The 6,660-nt window shown below is 44.5% G+C and overlaps 1 protein-coding gene across 1 annotated transcript in view; it reads left to right on the forward strand.

Moving 5' to 3' along the window:
- Positions 1-441, forward strand: part of LOC115201998 (lipopolysaccharide-responsive and beige-like anchor protein) — a 273,164-nt gene extending 272,723 nt beyond the window's left edge. Inside the window, exon 51 of the mRNA XM_029765858.1 lies at positions 1-441. This exon is cut by the window's left edge and continues 1,235 nt beyond it. The gene's annotated coding sequence lies outside the window, so the exon portion shown is untranslated.
- Positions 442-6,660: the final 6,219 nt, after the last annotated feature.

A 6,660-nucleotide genomic window follows, 5' to 3' on the forward strand; every position in this document is an offset into this window, starting at 1 on the left:
ATCTCATCTTGGCAAAGAGAGGTGCAGCGAAATGAGGGACTTGTCAGTCTGTCTGTGTGTCACGGTGAATATTCACTGGTTAAACCAGACCACAGACAACCCTGGTCCTGGACAGCCAAAGGGTGTGCACTTTTTGGTTCAAGCCCAGCTTTAAAATACCTGATTCTACCTAATTATGGGCCTTCGGGTCAAAACTGAATTGGATCAGGTGTTTCGGTGCAGGGTTGGAACACCCAATGTGGTTCCTCCAATACAACGGTTGCTCATAAGGAGAAACATTCCGTGTTGGTTTGATCTACGCTTGGTGTGGTTACGATTACAATGAAATGGCTACTACTGTATTTTCTATGTATCGCTCAATATTTTGGCAATCAATTTGGAATGAGTGTTTTTGACGCGTGATGAGTTCTGACAAATAAAATAGAATTTTTTAACTTAAGACGTCTTGTCTTCAATTGAACTGTTATTTGAACTCCCGTTTTCTGAAGTTAGACTGGAATGTAGCCAGGGGTGGGGTTGCACTAACCACATCGTTCACAGAAGCGGAACATCTTCCTCACCTGGCTGCAGTCACGGCCTAGCAGGGGCAAAAATCTGATATCAACTTCGGAGGGGACAATTACATGAAATTTTCTCAAGAGCAATTCCTGAGGGGGACACCAAAAGTAGTGCTGTAACACATAGGCTACATTGTAATATGGTAAATGTATATTGAGGAACCAAAGAAATAAGGTGTTTGCCGTACTCCTAACTACCAGTACCCAAAACTACACAACTAATCACAACAGCAATACCATTGCCTTTAACAAATCTTAGTTCAGTCACCAGTTTAAGTTGAGAGTGGTGGTATCCATGGCATTTTCCAATTATGTTCCTATTTTACAAGTAAAAAAAATTGAGAACCTTTCATAATGTTGCCAAACAAAGACTCAACAAACTTACCTGAGACTCCCTGTCTCTGCCAGTCTGTCCCTGCATATCTGTCCCCAACTCTGCTGTCTGTGTGCCATCTGTTGCCTGCTCTGCCTAATGACATCATTGTGAAACATTTCCATTAGAATTTCATTTCTTTCTTATGAACATTTTATCAACTAGTCTGAGATATTAGGCTACTAGGGTTCTTACTTTGCGTTTGGTGTACTGAAAAATACTCTGATGTCCGTCTTTTATTTTTCTGCCATTTTTCTACCTGGCTGGCTGGCTACACACACACACAGTGTGTAGGTTATTTACAGTAGGAGATGGGATTCTATCATCTTATCTTTTATCATTCTATTTGGGCTTCGATCTAAAAGGTAGCTAGCAAATGTGAAACGGATTAAAATGACAAGAGTTGACAGCTGTATGAGTTCACCATTTACACAACATATGCTGCAACCTTTTGTAATTTTAATAGTTTGTTTCATATTGGCTGGCTTCCAACAATAGCTGAATTTGCAAAGCTAGCGAGCACCAATTCCATTTCAGTGGTGTTTGCTATAATCTTTGCTACCCGGGTTAAATAAAGGTGAAAATAAATGAATAAAAGTTCCCTTGCGACAATTTAGCTTTTGCAACGAGACCATTAAATATATTTAAGACAATGGTAGAAGAGAGTGTAGTTCTGTTCAGTTTGGACTTCAGTTTATTGCTAACCTTATCACAGGGACTTTGAAGCACTAATTTACATCATCTGCATGCTGATCTTGGAATAAATTGACTATAGCAAAGATTCCATCTTTGACGAGGCCACATAAATGGAATAGGTACTAGCTAGCTTAATAGTTAATATTTGCGCGGTAGCTCTGCATATTCAGCTAGTGTGGGGGCGCGATTGACTGGATTAACCTCACGTCAGTTACGTTCATTGAGTGCCTTTCAGACAGTGGATACAACCCCTCTGTTACCTTGCCAACTAAGGAACTGGCAGTGGATCAAGCCATTGTGAGGCAAAGGGTGGGGGGGTCGCAATCTTTTGAAACTTAAAAACGCGCTATTAAGTGTCTATAATCAGCACAATTGCTTTCATTGCGTATTATTAATATTATTTAAATTACATAGTTATGTTTCAGTGATATATTGGGGGGGACAAATCATATTTTTCCCAGGATGGGGGGGTCGTGTGTCCCCCGTCCCCCCGGGATTTCCGCCCCTGCAGCCAAGGTAGGTAGGTTTGACCCATAGAGAATGATAGAGGGCATATTAGCATGGGTAGTATCATTGAGGGCTTCCACCATTTTAATGTAGTTGACTGGGTGGGACTTCCATCTTCATTGGCTGATCCTTCCTGGTGACCCTGTTGGAGTCACATCCAACTGGGTCATCGGGCGGGATCAGCAAATTGCGAAAAACATTGACTTCTTCAAAATGGAGATAGCATGGGCAGCGCCATTGAAGCTGTCACAGACCCTATAATGGCACAGATACAAAGCCCTTTGTCCATAGGCAGTCCACTCATTGACTGAGCTACTATTCTCTGCCCAGTAACAGAAGGATGAAAAAACTTTCTAAAGGCTGTTGACAGCCAATGGAAGCCTTAGGAAGTGCAACGTGACCCCACAGACACTAGTTTCGATAGGGATTCAAAAGAACTACAATTCTCAGATTTCCTGGTTGGATTTTTCTCAGGTTTTTGCCTGCCATACGAGTTCTGTAATACTCAGACATCATTCAAACAGTTTTAGAAAATTCAGAGTGTTTTCTATCCAAATCTACTAATAATATGCATATTCTAGTTTCTGGGTCCGAGGAGTAGGCAGTTTAATTTGGGTACGTTTTTCATCCGGCCGTGATAATTCTGCCCCCTATTCTCAACAGATCTTGCCTTCCTGTGCATGAGTTATTCCTCTGCTGTCCTGATGGTGGCGTACACTGCACAAAGACTTGTCACATGTGTATCAGACAGTCATCATAGTAACAAGATGGCTGCCGGTGTGATTAGTTTGTTTGTATCCGAGTGTTGTCATGACGATCATTAGCTTTATTATGTATGTACTGTAACCATACTGATGAATAATATGTCTGTCAGTATAAACAAATGTCATGGGCTACGTCCTAATTTTGTAAAAGAGATGACAGTTGGAGAGTCTTCACCAGGACCTGCTCCTCTCCATGTGGCAAACCCCCCCCAACACAGTGCAGGTTCTGCCATCATAGACCACTCAGGCCAGGTGACCTGCAGAGCAGGGGGTTATGGGAGTCTGTGGTTCCCCATAGGCTCAATGTTAGAGCTAGATCTGGTAGATCTGGTAACTGTTTCTATCCTGGTGATTGGCTCAGATCTGATTCATCCGGATAGGTCTGGAGCAAAATACGTCAAATAGTTGTTTTCATTGGCTAATGGTTGGAATTAGGCCACGTTGTTGCTTCAGATATTTTCCACAGGAGGGCGCTGATGATCACATGGGTCTCAGTCACTTTACCTCATTGTGAATGGCTTATATCTGATTTCTACACCATCAACATTGGCACTGTGTTTTTGATTGTGTGAAAATGCCGAAGAAATAAAAACATTAAAAAAAAACACTGATTTGAATATTTTTTATTGCGTTTGAAGTTCTCCGATGTGCTCCTAATACAAAATGATAAAGGAGTCATAGTGGCTAAATGTCTGCACAAACAAACTACTGGCCAAAGCTGACAGCAGTGTTTTTCCTGTTTGAAATGTCATTTTCATACACGTATCCAGACTAAAACTGCAATAAAAAAGCATTATGATGACAGTGTAGTTAGACTAAACATTACACAACAGAAGAGCTACTGTACGTACAATAGTATCAGCTTAACGTTTGTGTGTGTGTGAGAGAGAGAGACCTGTTTTGTGGGGAGGCAGAGGGAGGAACATGACATGCAACTAAAGCCTCTTGGAGTAGTAGTGCTGTGCATCGGAGCCAATATCAATATCCGAAGGGTTAAACCCTAACCACTGCAGTAGGCTAGGTAAGGAGATACGGGATGCATCCCAAATGGTACCCTATACGCCTACATAGTGCACTACTTTTGGCCTATAACCTATGGGCCCTGCTCAAAAGTAGTGCACTATATAGGGAATAGGGTGCGATTTGGGACTTAACCATGGACTTTAAAACAAGTGCATTACCATTACAGACAAAGACAACAGCAAAGTGGAACAGCCTCACATTAGTATCAGGTAAATCTGGACTGATAAATGAGTCTATGAGGGGATAGAGCTCCCAGTGTTTCCTGACAGCTGGTTTCAGAAAAGGAATCTCTAACTACTGGGTCAGGTTCATTAGGGCACACAATGAAAAACCTTTTGCAACGGAGTGCGAAAATTAGCGTTTCTTACAGGACATGTCCAAGAAGTCCCTTCCTGTTTGTCTGTTTTCTTCCATTTTGTGCCTGAACATTTACATTTTAGTAATTTAGCAGACGCTCTTATCCAGAGTGACTTACAGGAGCAATTAGGGTTAAGTGCCTTGCTCAAGGGCACATTGACAGATTTTTCACCTAGTTGGCTCGGGGATTCAAACCAGTGACCTTTCGGTTACTGGCCAAACGCTCTTAAAACGCTAGGCTACCTGCCGCCCTGAACACACCCCTGATCCGGCAGCTATTTTCACAGGCACACCTCTCCTCATTGACACGTTCATCTTCTACTCTGTTGCGTCTCTCTTTTGGTGTTCAGCAGTTAAGCACTACAGGCGCCATAGTGGACTAATGATAAACAGGCTTACAGGCAAGAGAAGAAAACAAACTCAAACCTTCAACTTTCATTCGGATGCCTCATGTGTCTGTCATACAATACTATATACATCTACAGTAGTAGTTTATCTTACAACAGACGGCAAGCACGCCAAATAATACACTTCTACCCATAATCAACATGTGTGCGTGTCTACCAACCAACCACAGACAATAAATAAAACATTATCAGAAGTCATTCCAGAAAACCCATCTGAAACCACACAGACCCTAACTAGCCAGGCCTCGCTCTGTTTTCTCCATATCACTCATATATAAATACACACATACCGTATATACAAATCAACCAAAATGTACAAAACCCCTCAACTTCCCTCTTGGAGCGTGGATATGATGGGTTCTCTACAGAGATTGTACTGTAGGTTGTAGGAGCCATTTTGCTTTTCTTTTTTTTTTTTTGCCATTTGTTGCTTGGGAGCCTAGGAACGATACAGCAGTGGATATCAGCTGTTATACTGTTACTGGGGATGGAGGTGGAGGTTCTATCTGTATCTAGCCCCCTACATGCGAATCATAGGTCCGGGGATACGGCGGGTGGAGGTAAGGGGGCTGGAAAGGTACAAATTAGACCACGGTCCAGCAGCCAGTCTTCTCATCCATCATTCTTTCTCACAGCTCTCTGGCAGTAGCAGCAGCTTCAACGTCAAGGCCCACCAGGGGTGGGGGCACGGTTGGGGAGGAACAGGTAACAGGTGATGGAGGGGTGGGAGAGGAGGGAGAGGTGCAGGTCAGGGGTGAGGGAGGGCTGGGAAAGGCAGAGGAAGACAGAGGGTCGGAGGGAGAGGGGCAGGTAAAAAGAGAGGGAGGAGAGGAGGGAGAGAGAGGGGCAGGAGGAGAGGGGGAGGTAAAAAGAGAGGGAGGAGAGGAGGGAGAGAGAGGGGCAGGAGGAGAGGGGGAGGCTTTGCGTTTCTTAGGTGAAGAGGGAGAGGAAGGAGAGATAACAAGTACGGTAGGTGAAGAGGAAGAGATAACAGATTTGGTAGGTGAGGAAGGAGAGGGAGAGATAACAGGTTTGGTAGGTGAAGAGGGAGAGGAAGGAGAAGGAGAGATAACAGGTTTGGTGGGTGAAGAGGGAGAGATAACAGGTTTGGTAGGTGAAGAAGGAGAGGGAGAGATAACAGGTTTGGTGGGTGAAGAGGGAGAGGAAGGAGAGGGAGAGATAACAGGTTTGGTAGGTGAAGAGGGAGAGGAAGGAGAGGGAGAGATAACAGGTTTGGTAGGTGAAGAGGGAGAGGAAGGAGAGGGAGAGATAACAGGTTTGGTAGGTGAAGAGGGAGAGGAAGGAGAGGGAGAGATAACAGGTTTGGTAGGTGAAGAGGGAGAGGAAGGAGAGGGAGAGATAACAGGTTTGGTAGGTGAAGAGGGAGAGGAAGGAGAGGGAGAGATGACAGGTTTGGTAGGTGAAGAGGGAGAGGAAGGAGAGGGAGACATAACAGGTTTGGTGGGTGAAGAGGGAGAGGAAGGAGAGGGAGAGATAACAGGTTTGGTGGGTGAAGAGGGAGAGATAACAGGTTTGGTAGGTGAGGAAGGAGAGATAACAGGTTTGGTAGGTGAGGAAGGAGAGATAACAGGTTTGGTAGGTGAGGAAGGAGAGGGAGAGATAACAGGTTTGGTAGGTGAGGAAGGAGAGGGAGCGATAACAGGTTTGGTAGGTGAAGAGGGAGAGATAACAGGTTTGGTAGGTGAGGAAGGAGAGGGAGAGATAACAGGTTTAGTAGGAGAGGAAGGAGCTGGAGAGTTGTTGGGCCTGGTAGGGGAGGTAGGATAGATAGAGACGTTAGGCTTGGTAGGAGAGGAAGGAGAGACAGGGACAGAGGGAGAGGTAACAGGTCTGGTAGGTGTTGAAGGAGAGATAGGAGGGGATACAGGGACATCAGTCTGAGGACTCTTGGGTTCCTCCTCTGGCAGGGCAGGCTTGGTGGGTGATGCTAGCTTGGTGGGTACTGGCAGCTTGGA

This window comes from Salmo trutta, chromosome 11, assembly GCF_901001165.1.
Source record: "Salmo trutta chromosome 11, fSalTru1.1, whole genome shotgun sequence".
NCBI lineage: Eukaryota > Metazoa > Chordata > Actinopteri > Salmoniformes > Salmonidae > Salmo > Salmo trutta.